At 44.5% G+C, this 18,477-nt stretch overlaps 1 long non-coding RNA gene across 1 annotated transcript in view; it reads right to left on the reverse strand.

Moving 5' to 3' along the window:
• Positions 1-580, reverse strand: part of LOC128322173 (uncharacterized) — a 33,869-nt gene extending 33,289 nt beyond the window's left edge. The window contains exon 1 of the long non-coding RNA XR_008305576.1: positions 513-580. This is a non-coding gene — a long non-coding RNA (uncharacterized LOC128322173). The remainder of the gene's footprint in view (positions 1-512) is intronic.
• Between the last annotated feature and the right edge of the window lie 17,897 nt (positions 581-18,477).

Genomic DNA, 18,477 nt, shown 5'->3' on the forward strand with positions numbered 1-18,477 from the left:
GTTGCATTGTAAAGCCAAGCTTTGATTTTTGCAAAGTTATATACAAACCAACACACACACACACACACACACACACACACACACGCGCCTTAAGAACAGGTCCCACTTCTTTTTTCTCAAAGACAAACTGATGACAAAGCAAAGCCCTTTTTAGTGCCCCAAAGGAATTTCTCACTGCAATAAAATAAAAAATAAAAATAAAAAAACACTAGCCCCCCGAAATTTTGCACCTAGAGATTTAGGCCGAATTAGGATGCAATGCGAAACCAGAATTACAAAGGGCAAAGGGCTGGAACTCCATTACATCTGAATGAACGCAACCATGGTTTCACAGCTCAAGCAAACTGCAGTTTGCCTTGTCAAACTCCAGTTTTAACCTTCAGCTTGCAGTAAGCTTCACTGCCAAAACCTGAGGTTTGGCTGCCGAAGTGTTACGTCCGAATGTGGATGCCACCATAACCGTGGTTCTGTGCAATCTTTAGAACTGCAATATTAAAAACAGCGGCGCAGACCTGCCTGGGATTGCGTCCACTCCATGTCTGCAGCGCTTCTCACTGGCCGCCTTTCCAGTCACTCACCCTGCCTCTCCTGTTTCTGATCCAACAAAGCAGTTGCCCAGCAACAGGGTCACAGCCACATCCCATCCCAAGCTTATCAGCCTGCCAAGCAGCAAAGTCACATGGGGCTTTCCCACTCTGTTCCTTGCTCCCCCTTCATCGCAAGCAGGAGGGAAAGGGGACAGGATGACAGGATGAGCACTTAGTGCTTTGTTCCCTGAGAATGAAGCAACAATGATGTATGTTCATGAACACAAATACTCCAGGCGGTAACATAAGTAGAGCACCCCATTAGAGCACTGGGACAGAAACATATGGCAGGGTGGGGATACCTGAAGTCAGGTTTAAAAGGCAGCCACAACCAGGGATTATTGAACAGCCATTTTCTTTTTTTTGTACAGAAAAGTTGGGGAAGGGGGCCCCAGCCCCTTTCCCTTTGTAGGTACCTGTGTGGTCCCTAGGCTTACTCATGAGCTTTGCCAACCCTGAGAGGGGAGATTCCTCCTCTGTGATAAAGGTGGATGCTGATCGGAAGCGGACCACTCACTCATGAGAGTGTAAGGCCATGGGGACACCCCCTTACAATTTATGAGAAGAACCAACTGTGGGGACAGGGGTGTCGAACCAAATCATTATTAATGTGAGATGACATCCCCTTCTCCCACAGGTTGCTCTGTCACGAGAGTGTCAGGCCATAGAAGCCAGACAGCAGATGCACCCCAGTGAGGTTGCTCTATGTAGGAAATCTACAGGGACAGGCACCTCGGCAACTGCTCTCCCTGTCTTAGCGACTGCCACCAAGAAGCTGTCAAAGCGTGACCTCTGCCAGCCCATCCACCCATTTGGACATGTGCACCCTTGCTTCTGCCTCAAAGTGGTGATCCTGCTCTCCCACAGTTGCTGGAAACTGAGGGTCCCCTCTCTCACAATTCCCTGTGGCAGCAGATCTGCATGTACCACAAAACTGGCATGAACCCAGGAATTTTGAATGAGAGTACAGATCCATCCCCAAACCTAGTGTTCCCTTTGTCTGCACACGTGGCTAGGCTCTGACACACGGAGCATCAAAATCTCTTTAGGGTCCATGCAAGGCTTCCCGGGGAGGAGGGGGTTGCAGTGAAAATGTTCTATCGTTAACCAGTGTGAGTGGGGGCCCCACACAAGTGGGCCCCCCTTTCTCAACTCATGAGCATGCAGTCTGATGGAAGATTGAGAGGAGAGCCGGTCTTGTGGTAGCAAGCATGACTTGTTCCCTTAGCTAAGCAGGGTCTGCCCTAGGTGCATATTTTTATTTGTTTATTTATTAAAACATTTTTATACTGCCCAAAACATACATCTTTGGGTGGTTTACAACAGAATAAAAACTAAGTAAAACATTTGTTAAGACAAAAATGGGGAAGAGAGGGCGGGGGGAAAGAACACACATTACAACAATTTAAAAATTTTAAAATAATATTTTAAAACAGCATTAAAACTATTAAAACATTAATTAAAAGCCTGGGTGAAGAGATGTGTTTTTAAAGACTTTTAAAAAGCTGTCAGAGATGGGGAGGCTCTTACTTCACTAGGGAGCGCATTCCAAAGCCTCGGGGCAGCAGCAGAGAAGGCCCGTCCCTGAGTGGCCACCAGACGAGCCGGTGGCAGCTGCAGACGGACCTCTCCAGCATATGAATGGGGGACTTGATGTGTGAGCAATGTAAGATATTCCCCTTAGGGGATGGAGCTGTTCTGGGCAGAGCAGGGTATTCCAAATTCCCTCCCTTGGCATTTCCAAGATAGGGCTGAGAGGGATTCCTGCCTGCAACCTTGAAGAAGCTGCTGCCAGTCTATTGTTTACAATACTGAGCTAGCTGGACCTATGGTCTGACTCAGTATATGGCAGCTTCCTACGTTCCTATGTTTTTTATCCTAAGGTACCCTCTCATGAGAATACCAGTCTGCCATCAGCAAGCTGCCAGGGGAGCAGGAGTGTGGTTTGGTCTGCATGGACTGCTTTGCTGAGGTCAGCTCTTGCAAGAGCATCCTAGGTCACGGTAGGACAAACACCCCAGGATCCTTTGCCCTCCCTCATTTACATATCCTCTCTTAGGAAGTCATGTTCCCTTCCCTTTCCTGAGTGACAGGAAAATAGTGCCTTACCCAAGATTCCCCGCCCAATAAATCATGCTTGTGCAGGACAGTTCTGTTGTGGGGCTCTTAGGAGGGTGGCAGTGCAATCACTGTCAGAGGAGAGCTGGCAGGGCATGACATTTGAAGAGATTTAAATGCCCTTTCCATGCTGAGGGCGGGTGGACCGTTCTGAAAAGGCACGATTGTGCTCAGCACACCCCCTGTAAGACTGTGGCCAATGGCAGCTGCTCTGGTGATGTGCTGGTGCTTTGCTCTCAGTCTGGTGATGCAAGCACTACAGAGCTTGCTGGGATGCAATTTATAGTTTCAAATTGAAACCACGGGTTTGTCAACCTCTGGTGGCCTGTTACGTGTGAATGCAGCCTTAGTATCACTAGCTTCTGTACTGCACCACAGTTGTAGTTTAGTAACAGTTCACAAATCCCATAGGAATCCATATAATCCAGAGAAACGTGAGCACGAGATCAGTGCAAATGGCACTCTGGAAAGCCTGTGGCAGTTTTGAAGGGAAATGGTATAAAAATAAAGGGTTAAAATTGCACTCTAACCTCTGGGCCACTGTTCTAGATGAGGACCCCTGCACCTGCTATTGGCATAATTTACTAGACAATGACAAGCTAATGTCACGTCTAGTCTGGTCCTTCAGATGGGCTTTTAAAAATGGGTCTAGTGGTCCCCTTGTCCTGCATCAAAAGCAGACTGCAAAAGCAGTCACTCTCCAGTACTTTATTACTTACATGCAATTAACCCACTAATTTTTGTGGGGTTAAGCATACCTAGCTCTGCTAGATTGTAGTCAGAAAGTGTAATAATCAGGCTTCAATGCAGCACAGGTGCTTGCCCTCTAAAAGGTGAAAACCATGTGGTCCATTGTGCATGTCCTAGAAAGGCACCCTGCCATCAGTTATGTATGGATGAATTCTGCTGACTCCCCTGGTGCTGAATGTTTTAGAAACTCATACAGCATATAGCAATGCCATTTTTAAGTTAATGGGACTTCATTGGTATTAAATCATCCCCAAGGTCCCCATCACAAAACCAATGCATCAGTTTATTAAAATCAGCCTGCAAACATACCCTTCAAATATTTTGCAATCAGAGGCATATGCAGAAGTCTTTTACCATTTCCAGAATGATTGAATGCTTTCAGGTTAGAAGCCAAAGCAGCTTCATGCTGTTTGGTGCATGTACTTTTCATCAATTTCAGTCCATATAAGTTACTGCATCTGTTCCATTATCATTAGCAAAGCATCACTTGCTAGCATGACATGGTATATTTACATACTCTGGATATAGCAGCTACTATTTTTCCCCCTTCTCCACCCCATATTGAGGCTGAAGGTCCAAGAATGCTGGATCACTGCTGGAAGTAGTGGTAGGACACTAAACATTGGGCAGCATCCAAACCTTGGCGGAGCAGTTCTCTAATAGTTAGAAGCTCCTGTCAACAGTAATAGAGTTTTCTCATGCAAGGGGTCCTTCTAGGAGTGGTAGGGATCTGTAAGTCAATGCAACTTTCCTTCCATGAGCAGAAGGAGCATCCAGTGACGGAGGGATGCTTCACCAAAGGTTTGGATGCTGCTCAATGTGTTAAAGAAAGCTCCTCATTTTGTATAGGTTCTGAGCTTCTAGATGTCTAAATGCCAACTGAAATGTGGTTTATGCACATTGACAAAGGCACGTAAATCTGACAAGTAGCCATGTTTGTTACAAACTTGATACTCTTTGCACTATAGCAGCCTCTTAAAGACCCACTAGGCCTGGTCGCACAATCTTCTAAATTAGGGTAGGAGACAAGCTACCCTGATTTGCATGAATGTGTGAACTCACAAAAATAATTCCAACCCAGGTTGTGCAAAGCAGGGTAACATAGCTTTTGTACCCAGCTTTTAACTAAGGTAAAAGGAGAAGAGAGTTTTCCTACCTTGCTTTTCTGGTCATGTGGATCTACTTACCTTTTTCACACAGCCACCGGGACCCAGCAGGCCTAGAAACAATAGATAGCTGTGGCTATAGGGGCTGTCATTCATGGATGTGCCACTCTTCAAAGCATATTCTATGATCCTGTAGGTGCAACTGCTTTAGCAAGGCTTGGTCCACCACCTACTCCTTCATGGCCAATCAGAGGGCAGCTGCTGATGTCATGAGGCTTTCCAGTCTACTGGTAGTGCAATGCATGCTGAGAACACCTGGAGGCCTTAAAAGACTAACATCCAATTTCGACATCGGATTCAGGATCTGGTTTAATTGTGTGTTTCCTGGATTTGCTGACCCAAGCACAGGTTCTACTTGTATGCTGCTGATTGGGTAGGAGTTTCCAATCCTCTAATCCACCCCCAAATGGTCATGTGAACAGGCCTACTCTGTGACAAGCATTCAGCATCAGCAAATTTATATCTTGCTTTTCTACAGATATTGTACTCAAAGCCATAAGATGTTTATGATGTGTTGTGGAACTGCGTGAAATTCATATCATTGAGTAGCCAGGTGCTACAGAATACTGGCTGAGGGTGGACCCAATACACCTCTGTAGGGATGGGTGACCAGTTAGGATGGTTGACCCTTGCAGGCTTATGGATCCTAATGGATTCCTGACAGCTCTGGGGAATTTTCCTGCTGATAGAGAGGATGATCCTGTTGATGCCCTGGTCTCCCTCTGGTATGAAGGGATGGGGCAGGCAATTGACATGGTCGTGCCTAGGTGTCCTCTCCCTACCTGCCGAATCCAAGAAAGTCCCTGGCATATAGATCAGTTGTGGACAATTAAGCAGGCTGATAGCTGGTTTTAGTGTCATTGGCAGAAAACTCAGAATGACTGAACACAGGCTAGATCCCATATTAGGGCTTATTTGTCATGGCTCAGACTTCTGACTCAGAGGAGTCAGAGGAGGAACAGGAGGATTCGCCTGCTAGTGAGGGCTCAGAGGCACAGCAACAGGATTTGGCAGGGAGACCAGACTCTGGAGTTGAGGAATTGGAACAGCTGCCAGACATGAATCCTGATCAGGAGCAGGCTGATCAGGAGGAGGCTGGGATTTCACCTGTCTTGAGAAGACATCTCAAGAGGAAAGCTCAGTGAGAGACACGCAGGTGCAGGAGATCACAAGAGAGGAAGCAGAAGTGCTGACTCAGGGAAGCCTGATTGGCTGCTGGTTCTCTTGAGCCATATATCAAGCAGTCTGTGATTTCCACTGATGCTGTTAGCAACTTTTGCTGACTGTGGACCATGTTCTAGTTTAGAATTCTCAACTTTTCTGAGTTCCAGTTTGCCCTTATTCTGTTCTTTCCTGCTCTGTTCTGTTAATTCCTTGTTCTGGTGTCCTTCGTTCTTTTTCATTCCTTGCTCTGTTGTGTTATTTTCAGTTATTACTCAGTTATTGTTAGAGGGAGGGTATCTAGTTCAGTTCAGGGGACTTGATTCATTTACTATTTTCTTTGTGAGACTTTTGTTTTCCTTAGTGCAGCTTCGCTGCTACTTTCTGTTAACTCGCAGGGTCAGTGCTGAAGTGGGTTGTAAATACTGTTGGGTTAGCTGAGCTAACAGATTTATGACACTATTCTATGGTGGCAAAGAAATCCTACTTTTCTGTCACCATTTTCTGCTACTCATTTTTTGCTACTCAATGTTGTCCAGGGGAATATTTTTAAAGTGGTCCAGGGACTCCTATGTGAGGGCCCCAATGACCATCAAACAGAACCCTTGGTAGCCTGCTGTGATAAATTTGCATTACATTTTGCAGATAAAATCACTCATATCCATTCTGACTTGGATGCTAAGGGTTCTGCAGCACCAGAACAAGATGTTGCCAATACACCGACTGGTCTTGTTATATTGGATGGTTTTCAGACTGTGTTGCCTGAGGAGATGGCCAGGCTATCTGGAAGGCTGAGGCGACCATGTATGTGCTTGATCCTTACCCTTCATGGTTGGTGAAGGAGGCTAGGGAGGGACTGGGCCCATTGGTGGTGGGGTGGTGTTGGAGAAATCTCCAGGAGTTTGTTTTAATGAGCAGAGGCCACACCATCCATCAGATTCAAGATTTATTATCACGACATGCCTGTATACCCAGTAGACTTGGCAAAAGTGCTTTATACAGTTACAGATCTTAATGCAAACATAGGTCCACCAATTAGGGGCTTACATCACACTGTCTGAACCAATCATAGTAGAATAAAGTTTCAACATTATGCAAAGTAAGGATTGTAAAGTTCCCCCCAATCAGGGGCATACAACATAACCAATTACCCAATTATATTAAAGGTCAAACATCAGACTATACTGAGAATATGCACCAATCACCATTTGCCACAGCTCTTAACACTCGAGTTTATATGTTATACCAAGTCCTTCAATTCCGTCCAAACAGCACTTTGATACATTCTGTTACCATAGCAACCCTTCAGCAGTACTGAAATCCAAACTCACAGGCCTTGCCTAGATTTGTGACTAGGCCCGAACCAGACCCAAATAAAGTTTTTCTTCATCAGTGGTGAATGCCTCTCTGAAGTAAGGAGTAGCGATAGGGATGTGTGAAACAACCCATCCTTGAGCTGTTCCGACATTGAACTGCCTGGCTTGATGGCTGGACTGGGCTCGGTTTGGCTCAAAATCAAGCCGAAACTGTCAGGCTGATCCAGGGCCAGTTCGGGGTTTGGGTCCCCCCCCCCCCCCAGTAAAAAATAAGGTGGACTTACTGCCATTGCTTAGCTCCAGGGCCGGGGTGTGTGTGTGTTTGCTGTTGCAGCTGTGGGGGGTATCCTCCCTCCCCTGCCAGGCTCCCCAGTCATGTTGGGGCCTTTGTGGGTCATTTTCATGGCCACCATCACTAGCAGGCCCATAATGCGCTGAAAATTTATTTATTTATTTATTTATTTATTTTTACATTTCTATACCGCCTTTCGTTAAAAGAAAACCCCAAGGCGGTTTACAAAAATTAAAACATACAATAAAAGCAGTAAAAACATCAAGCAATAAAAACATCAGCTAAAAAAACTGGCCCCAAATGGCCCAAAAATGACCCATAAAGAGCCAAAAATGAACAGGGGGAGGCAGACCACCACCGCTGCAGCCATGACAGCACCCCCGGAGCCCAGCAATGGTGGTAAGTCTGCCTTTTTATAAGCTAAAAAATATTTCCTCCCCTGAGCCTGGGCCTGGCTCTAGTGTGCATAGAACCAGACTGGGCCCAGTTCAAGTATGGTTCTTGAACTAAACCAGGTTTTCTGGTTTTGTGCACACCCCTAGGTGGTGCCCCCTCAGCTGAAGGAGGCAGTCATTAGGCCCCTCCTAAGAAAGCCCTTATTGGACCTAGATGATTTAAATAACTTTAAATAGCTTTCCACCAGTTTCAAACCTCTTCTTCTTGGGCAAGGTGTTGAAGAGTGTGGTGGTGTCTCATCTCCAGGCAGCCCTGGATGAATCTGATTACTTAGATCCTTTCCAGTCTGGTTTCTGGCCTGAATACAGGACGGAAACTTCATTGGTCACCCTATTATTATTATTATTATTATTATTATTATTATTATTATTATTATTAATTCAATTTCTATACCCTAGTGGATGATCTATGCCAAGAGATAGACCGAGGTAGTGTGACTCTGTTGTTTCTCCTGGATCTCTCAGTGGCTTTCAATACTTTCAGTAGAAAGAACACTGTTTAGGGCTGTGATACCTGCATTCACCCACATAAACCTGCCAGGGCCCTCCACCTGGCACCTCAAGCCCTGCTCATGGCCCCACCACTAACAGAAATCCAGTTGGCAGGGACTAGAGACTGCGCCTTTTTGGTTGTGGCCCCTTGGCTTTGGAACACCCTCCCTGAAGAGCTTTGCCATGCTCCCTCCCTCAGTGTTTTATAAAACCAGTTAAAACACATCTTTTTAAAGAGGCCTTTTAATGTTTTTCTACTGCTTATATCGGGTAGGTTCTTTAGTTTTTATAGTTCTCAGTTTTTAGTTTTAAATTAATAACTTTTAATTTGAAACTTTTTTAAAAAATTATAATTCTACATGTGGTTTCAGCCTGGTCTTTTAATTTGTTTAATTTTATTAATCATTTACTGTCCATTCAGTTGTATTCACTATTTGGCCATCATGGGGCAAATGTCTGTTTGAAACCACCCTCAGAATTCCACTGGTCTCAGAATATGGTCTGAGAGTAGTTGATGTAGCTACTTTCCAAAAACTAGGCAGGTCTGTATGATCAGTGCCTGAATGGGAGACTGTCTTGAGGCCCTATCACTGCCTTGAGTTCCGTAACTGAAGAAAGATGGGATATGAATAAACTTCATAGATTATTTTAAGGTTAGGAGGGATAAATTAAGTCTAATATTTAAGTCCAACACTTTCCTCCCTCATGGCCCTTCTCTTCACAGATCCCTGCCACGATCTATCTATCTATCTATCTATCTATCTATCTATCTATCTATCTATCTATCTATCTATCTATCTATCTTCCTCTCCTCTGCAATCAAGAACATCTTCCAACCAGTAACAGTTGCATTCCAACTGACCTTAACCATCACAGGCTCCTCCTCCCTATCTACATATGGAATCTCCACAGTGCTTCTGCTCGTGAACTTTTGTAAGAACTGCCACGCACAGGATTACCATGGGTACACCTTAGATAATTATATATAGAGATTTTGATTGTCCATTTAAAAAAGAAGGCACAGATATGGTTACCTCCTAATGGTACAGCTCCCAACAGGTCAGTTCAGATGATACTAGCCCTCTGAAATCCATAGGGAAGGAGTGTGGGTGCGTCATTTTGCCTTTGTCTAATTGCATGGTGGGTTCATCCAAACAGCTCCTCAACGTGTGGATGAAATACTATTTTAAAATGGTATTTTATTGGAAGGAGGATTGGATGGAACCCCTTGTATTGTTAGGCAGTGGTGAGATAGCATGCTAGGGGTATGTATGCCCACACTCCTCCACCATGCTTTTGATCAGGCTGGCAGAAGTATCATTCAGATCAGTCCTAGGTCTCATTGAGGTGCTAAAAGTAGTTTAAACCAGATGGGAGATCCATGATCATTTCTCCCCATGTTTTTATTTTCCTCTAAACACCTCTCTGCAGAGCTACAAATTTGATCAGAGCAGTAGTGCTGGATGAGAGTTTCTTTAGTCATTCCTCTGCACTTTCACTAATCCAAACCATCCACTTAGAACAGGGATTCTCAACGTGTGGGTCCCCAGATGTAATTGGACTTCAACTCCCATAATTCCCAACCAAAGGCCACTGGGGCTGGGGATTATGGGAGTTTAAGTCCAATAACATCTGGGGACCCACACGTTGAGAAACCCTGACTTAGAAGCTACTATTAGCCCCACAGTAGGCATAATCGTTCAAATCTAAATTTAATGTGGGTTACCGGCATTAGTGTGATTGTGTGAACCCATGCCAAGGTGGTTTATAGCCTAAGATGAATCTGAGATTCCCACCTTGGTGAGGTTCACACAATCACATTAATGTCAGTAACTCACATTAAATCTTTGTTCAACTAACTGTGTGAACCAGGCCTATATAATAGTCTTTAAAACTGGATTTCTTCCAATAAAATTTCCCTGACTTCCTCTGCAGTCTTTGGCAACTTGCTTTTTCTTTTTGGTGGCATCTTTGGCTATTTATAGTGCAATTACTTATTCTGATTTCCTATAGCATTGTTTAGAAATGAGTGATAGTCACAATATTAAAATCTGCTCTCTAGCACTCCATATTGGGCTGCTGCAGTTTTACTAAAAGGAATGGTAAAAGTATTCATGGTTATAAGCCAGAAGCTGTGTAACAGAAGTTAGGAGAGTTATGTTAGGTATATATGCTTTGAAAAACCAGGATTTAATTGGGGAAATATGTCTAAACATTAGGAAACCAAGCCAAACGGAGCCCTGGGTGTAACTTGAGAGATTCAAATGGAGCTTGAGATGAATTAGAGTGTGTGTGTGTGTGTGTGTGTGTGTGTGTGTGAGAGAGAGAGAGAGAGAGAGAGAGAGAATTGATGTAAACTTCCTGTGAGAACTCTATGTTCAGTGGCCAGGCTTTGCTGAGTAACAGAGAAAGGAGTCAGAGCTGTGATTATTTGCACTGACCAGAGCTTGTCTGGCCGGGCTGTGCTGTCTCCGCACAGTTGGACTAGATCACGCTTGACACAGTCAGAGAGGGAGAGAGCAACTTGTGGCTCCAGCATGTCGGGCCCACTAGGCAGGTTGATGAATGTTCGGAGCTTTAAGAGCTTGCCACCCAGCCCAGGCCAGCCCATCCACAATGAGTTACAGTTTCCCAATCTCCCTCCCAGCGCCTCCTCCCCCTTCTTCCCCTCTCCACCACGACTGCTCTCCACATAAACACTGCTACTCTATCTTCAAAGCCTAGTCATCATGTCACTGTGTCAGTTCAGAGCAGACTCGGATCACCCTGTTGGAAAGCCTGTCTGCTGTTGGCCAAGCTTCTTCAAATAAACAGGATTAGACAAGAGGTTTCTTTCTGTTTTCTAGCTTGCAGATGCTTCTGTCTTCGAGCTCTTATGGAGGAGCTGATTTTCTTTCTTTCTTAAAGAAGTGGGGGACAGGACAATGAGCTCTGAATTGAATATTTCATGTGGGTTTGTGACACATTCGCTGTTCACATCCCTTCCCAGAGATTGTTTTGCACCTCTGCTTGAGAGCCTTCCTGCGGGGGGTTATGTGGGAAGCCTTGAGGAATTGCAAAGGCTGTCATCTCCTCGGGAAAATGTGCTTTGCTTCAATATTGTTCCCACTAGCGTCTTTCCCATTCCATGCATCTGTTTTCATTTTTTCCACAACTGTAGTTTAAAGATAGTCTCTCTTCTTTCCACGTCTTCCCTCTCTCCCCCTGCCCCCAGCACATCCAGAAAAGATGAATTTCATCTGTCTCTTGAAACAGGGTAAGAAACAATAAAAAGTTATGACTGCCGGGGGAAGATTGTACTGCAAACCACCACTAATTCCTCAAGTCTCTTCTGCAACTAATTAAAATTAAAAACTTACATCTAAAGAAAAAATCATTTCTGTTATGTGAAAACATCGAGCATCACACGCAGATAGTGAGTGAATTCAGGATGTGGTTTCTTTTTAATGGTGTGAGACTAACACCCACAATTTAAGCCATCACAATATATCTTTAGAATGGGGTGGTCGATCAACAAGGATTCCTGGTATAGGATAAGTGTTTTTCCCCCTCCCTTACAGATTTCTGTAGATGCTTTTTGTTCAGTGGATTATCTTCATTTACAGATGTATATAGTGATACTAGTTAAAGAGAACACACATTAAAACCACTGTATGAAAAAAATATTCATACAGATAGGAACATAGGAAGCTGCCTTGGCTTGAGTTAGGCCATTTGTCCATCTAAGCTCAGTATATAGTCTACTCAGACTGACAGCGGTTTCTCCAAGGTCAGAGGCAGAAGACTCTCCCAGCCCTATTTGGAGATGCCAGGGAGGGAGCTTGGAACTTTCTGAATGCAAGCATGCAGATGCTCTTCCCAGAGTGGCACCATCCACTAAGGGGAATATCTTAGAGACTAAGCCCGCTGTCCCCGCAAACCCACTAAAGGTGAGTCTCACTGATCGTGAGACTCGCCTCATAGTCTCCCATACAAATGCAAACTAGGGTGGACCCTGCTTAGCAAAGTGGAGAATTCATCCTTGCTCCCACAAGACCGGTTCGCCTCCCCTAAATATACTGAAGATGCTGAATATGCTTCTCAGTCCAGAGGAAAACTTTAGTGACAAAATATTGAGGCATTTCTCACTGGTCAGACACTTCCCTGTTATAATAATGTTGGGATTATGGAGTTGTGACAATTTGGAGCATAGCATGTCTTTATCTGGAGTTAAATACACTGGCTGACATCCAGGGGAACGGAGTGTTTGCGGAATGAGCAAATTTGCACTAGCACAATAGGTTAGCTTAGTTGCGCTAAAAACCAGACTCTGGTGCAAGAGCACTACTGCATTGTAAACAAATGAGGCATGCTGCTGTTTCACAACTGCAAGCATGCTTGCAAAAACACAATATTAGTCTTCCACAATCCCCAGATTTAATGCAATGAGCTAGCACAACCGTTGTGTTTGTACAAGTTCTTGGTTGCTCTGGATGTCAGCCACTGTTTGGAGTGCAGCATGTAGATTATTAATTCTAAACCTTGACCGAGCATGAGATGGTTGGGATTTCTGGTCTGTCATGCGAGAAATTAGCAACAGTATCAAATGTTTTTATGTAATGTAATGTTTGTCCGTTTTATATGTGTATGTGATGTAATACAGGAGGCCCTCTTTTTTTGCGGGGGTTTGTTCTTGGGTACCACCACGAATGCCAAAAACCCGTGATAATTGAAACCTTGAGGACCCACTGAGTACTGAGGAACCTAATCCCATCATTCCCATAGGTGCAAGGCTTCAATTATCGCAGTTTCAGCATTTGTGCAGCACCCACATGATAATGGAAACTGGGCATATATAGCCTCACTGTGAAAAGCTGAAGAATCTCCTGCATAAACTTAATAAAAATAATCTTACAATTAGCATGGGTAGCATAAATGCCAGTGACTCTGCAGCATTAATTAGAAGATTTAGCTGAGAGCTTGAATCAGGCATGTTGCTACAAGTGAATCGGGTGGGAGGGAATATCCCTGAGTCCCTGAGAGAGCGGGGCGCTGGGCTGAGTGGCAGTTTGCTCTTTGCTCTCTTCAATAACCAGGCAGTAAGTTCTCTGTTGAATTCCTGTGAGGGGTCATCTCTGATGTGAGATGTGTGTGTTGCTCTTTGCCTCTCTGAAGAAGAAGGTGGGGAGGGCACTGGCCCATCTGCACTTTTTGTCCCAGGGCTCCCTCCAACCAGGGGCATAGGAAGACCCCTGGGGGCCAGGGGACAAAACCTGGGTGAGGGCCCCTATCACGCATGTGCATGTGTACCCCTACACCCCAAGCCACGCCCCATGCATCTGATGTCAAGTGGATACACATTTCTCAAGACTTTTGTGTTGTACAGTGCATCCTCCTCCTTGCTACACTTGTGTTTCAGAATAACCGTGGAGTAAATTCACTACTAAATTGCTACGAGGGGTCATCTCTGCCTGATGTGATCTCTCTCTCTCTCTCTCTCTCTCTCTCTCTCTCTGTGTAAGAGAACTGATGTAAACTTCCTGTGAGAATTCTATGTTCAGTGGCCAGGCTTTGCTGAGGAACAGAGAAAGGAGTCAGAACTGTGATTATTTGCACAGACCAGAGCTTGTCTGGCCAGGCTATGCTGCCGCTGCACAGTTGGACTAGATCACGCACTTCAGTCCAGTGCATGCAAAGCCACTGATACATGAAGGCTGCTGTAAACTGTAGTAGCTGTCTGCTTCCAGCAGCTCACTGTGTGGGTCAGGCAATTCTTTTCATGCCTTTAAAACAGATTTATGGTGGCATGGAGGAACTTACTTTACCTGCAAGGAAAACTTCTTTACATGAATGGCTTGTTACATGGAAACCACTCTCACAGGGAGGAATTTGGCAGCCTCCATTTGGTAATTACAGTAGGCCTAAAAGATATCAGGGAAGTCTGCTACTGAGATGTGTCCTGCTCTTGTCCTGGGCCCACCAGGCAGGCTTGGGTCCAGCCACTGGTGGCTGTTGGTAGGGTGGGCCCCATCTCTTTACCTTGGTAGTTGGTAGATGTTGTGGTCACTCTTGCAACTGCCCAGTGGCAGTAAGATGATGATAGTGGTTGTGGCAGAGATGGGCAGCTATGTTGTGTTCAGGCAGCAAGCAGGGAAGTAGTTGTGCTGCCTCCTTCTCCTCATGCACTTGCTACTCATCCTTGAGGAGGAAGGCATGCCACATGATGTTGAGAGCCACATCACAACACTTGTCTGCTGCCAGGTGAAAGGGGCCTACCAGGTAGGATGGGGCCCACTGAGGTAGGAGTGCAACCCACTGGAGCCAGCTCTACTTTTTAGTTTAGAAAAAATATGACTAATGGAAGCCACGACAGATATCTACATCATGCGTATCTACTTATGCATTATGTGGAGAAAGTGGATAAATAGTTTTTCTCCCTCTTTCAGATCTCAGAGTCACCCAGTGGATTCAGAAGAAGTTCCGGAGAAACCAAAGGAAGCTCTTCTTCACAAAATGGATCAATCTCTGCAATTCACTGTCACAAAATGTGGCTATGGCCACTAGCTTAAATGGTTTTAAAAGGTGGGTTCACGAGTTCACAAGATGCAGGACTCAATGGGCTTTGGTCTGAAGTAGCAGTGGTGTGTGTTAATGTCCTCATGTTCATAACCAATGGTGATCTTAAGCTTGAACGGGGGCAAATTCTACCACCTCGTTTTGCTGAAAAACTCATGTCTTGACTATAAGGGGAAGAGAAGCTCTCCACCATAATATCTGTTTGATTCCCACAAGCTAAGCTTGTGGAGCATCCATACAAATATACAATAAAGTATCTGAAATGTAACAAATGGTTATTTCTATAAAGAATATTTGTTTACAACATTAGTCCCCTTTAAAAGTTATGTGCTTAGATATGTTGTAACCAAGTACAGGGGCAATAAGTGCATGCTGGCTAGCCATGCTTCCCAGCATCAATGCACGCTGTGTGCATGCCCCCCAGCATCCCCAGGTACAGTGTCTATCTGAAGATGGCAGTGCTGAACCTGGGGACAAATCCTCCATGTGATTTGGAACCCTGGGTGCTCAGGGTTCCAGATCACGTGAAGAATTGTCCCCAGATTCAATGCTGCCTTCTTCAGAGAGACAGTGTCCCTGGAGACACAGGGGGGCATGTCCATGGAGCATGCTAGCCTCAAGAAGCATGGGTTGGCCAGCATGCCCCCATCACCATGCACCTGGTTACAGCATACTCAAGTACATACATTTTGAAGTGGGCTTTCATGATCCTTTAAAGACATGAACTGTTAGTAATTCCCCGCACCAAAGTGTTTGTCGACTGAGATAAGATCTTGAAAGCATATTTACATTCTTTCAGCTTTGTCATCTCTTTGAAGATCCCAAAGCTGATCCATTGCTATAATGTACATATCGTTACCCATAGGAGGAGGGTAGATGAAAACCATAACCCTTTCCAGGTGTTATGAGCATCACAGGTGCTCATGCTTAAAATGGCAAAAGCGAGGAGGAAGTCCTACCCTGCTGTTGTCACTCACCCCCTCCTGCCCAATGAACACACTTAAGGCACCATCTGTATGAGCGGAGGAAGGTATACAATAAGGTTCCCCACTTTTAGTTTTGGAACAGTGTTCTGGAATCAGGGGAAAACAGTTATCCAGGATGATGCTCAACTAGATGGACCTGATCTAGGAAAATAATTATTATGGTCTTCATGAGAAATCCTTGTAAGTACTTGAGATAACTACAGTTTGCTTCCTCAGTACATAGCGTATTTCAATAACCTGGCTAGTTGGGATTTATATATTGTGTTGATTTGAGCTGCACCTTCAGAACCCAAGAGCATTCGCTACAGTTGTAGGAAGAAAATAGTTGCTTTAGCTTGGGTAAATAACCAGCTCTCTATTTTCAATAATTACACTCTACTCCCTGCAGGTGGATCCTGCTGCAGATTGTCCTGGAATGGTTCACATCAGACATTACTTTGTACTGTGGAGACTCTCAGAATAGCTGGAACAGGGCATCAAAACAGGAGGGAGAAGTGATTGTGTGGGAGACAGGAGCTACCCAATGTTCATAACCAGCATTGATCAAGATAGGAGGAAAAGCTGTCCCACCCAGCTCCTGTCTCCCACACAATCATTTTCTCCTTCTCCTACCTAGTTGTTTGCTCCCACACAACTGGAAATTGGAAGCATGTACAGCTCCCAAACTTGGGTAGTATGCTTGTCCAACCCAGGTTTTGGTTGCGTGAACAGCCTCAGTAATTTGCAGTGAATATTAGCATCGATAAATGGAATCTTCCCCCACATGTAGGACAGTATGCTAATGGAAATGTACTACAATATATGTTAGTTATCTTTCACTTTCTGGTCCAGATATGGATGCATGTTTTCCATAAAGAAAAATCAGCAGCAAAACTTTTTGTACTAGTCATATGCTTAATTTAATTGTAGTAGGTACAATATTGTGCTAATATGGTGGTTGACCACTGAAGATGTCAGCCTTCAATTAAATTTCTGCCTTCTGCCTACAATTACATTTCTAAATGATATTCCTGGAATGTACCATACCATCCTTCCATAATTATAGAGACCAGAGACAGTTGTACATACAAATGTGTCCCTCCACAGTTAGTGCAATGGAAATAAAGAACCATGGGGCAGGGGGGGAGCATATTTATTGAGCTGAGGTTACATTGATGTGTGGCAACGCAACAGCAATGCTGCACGGGGTGTGTGTGTGTCACACAATTAATTATAGGGGGGTTACACAAGTACATCTAATATCTGAAGGACATCTGGTACCCTTGAAATGAGATGCCAGCCCTGTCACTGACAGGTGAACAATATGTTCAGAGCATTTATTGGAGAAGTGTGTGGTGACATTGGGAGACCAGATTCTGGGTAGAGATTGTGCTTCTGGCTGTGCCAAGTTCTCTTAAGGTTTGGGCACCACAATTTCAGTACACTGCAATTTCATCAGTAAATACGCTATTGGACAGGGGTCTGGGGTTTTTGACTTGGCTTGGAAGTCAACCATTTTTCCTAATTGCCGGTGAGACTGAGTTTGGTACTCCACAGAGAAAAACTAAATGTGTCCCTTTTGTTCCTGTTGCCTGGTGGTTTTACAGACAGGGCTGTTACTCCAAATCTCCTCCGGAAGAGAGTGTGTGCATTCACACACCTGCCAAACTTACCCCAAAGCCCATTCAAGATCCTTGGAAGTACTCCACACACAAATCGGGCTTTGTCTTCTGAATTCTAGCTTATCTTGACATATTTCCGGGTTATTAAAACGCTGGTTTTAAGAGAGTTTTTCTGAAAAAGTCAAAGCAAATAGGGATAGGGACTGACGTACGATCATTGTTTTCCTATCCAAGGAGCGCTCTCTTGCTCTTGCTCTCCCCACTGGCTGGAAGGAACAAGGCAATGTGAACTGTTTCCAAAGGAAAACCCGAGAGCAGAGGGGAGGGGCTCGTTCCCTCAGATGCCTCGAGTGTAATTCAAAGTGGTTTCGCTCAACATTTACCCCACAGCATGAAGCCATGTATGAATGGTCTTGGGGAATGGGGGAATGGTCAGGAAAGGAGTGGTGAGTCGTGTGCACTTGTAACAGTTCCTTCCCTCGATCCCCTGATATTCTGCTGCATCCTGGCACTGTTTCCAAATATTCACTCTCTGTCTCCTTGTGTTATCAGTAGCTTTTAAAAAAGCATTACTACTGTGTTGGAATATACTAGGAACTGTGCTGGAGAATACTTGAAACTGTCCTTGCTGGTTGACAGAATGAAATGTCTGGTTTCCCCTGGTGAGCTGGTGACCATATTTGCAGACACGTGCTATTGGAGCTCATACACTCACTGCATGCCCAGAAGGTAGTACTGTAAATGTTGTATATAACATGATAACTGTGCACTTTTGAGTTTCTGATCATAAACCTAACAATACTGCTTAACAATAATTAGAAACAAATAACTCAGTATTGTCAATTACAGTATATACTTCTACTACTAATATTTATGTGCCACTTTCCAACAAAATATTGCAAAGCAGTTTACACAGAAAAATAAATAAATAATAAACAAGATGATTCCTTGCCCCAAAAGGCTCACAATCCAAAAAGAAACACAAGGTAGGCACAAGC

This window comes from Hemicordylus capensis, chromosome 4 (assembly GCF_027244095.1).
Source record: "Hemicordylus capensis ecotype Gifberg chromosome 4, rHemCap1.1.pri, whole genome shotgun sequence".
In the NCBI taxonomy this organism is placed as follows: Eukaryota; Metazoa; Chordata; class Lepidosauria; order Squamata; family Cordylidae; genus Hemicordylus; species Hemicordylus capensis.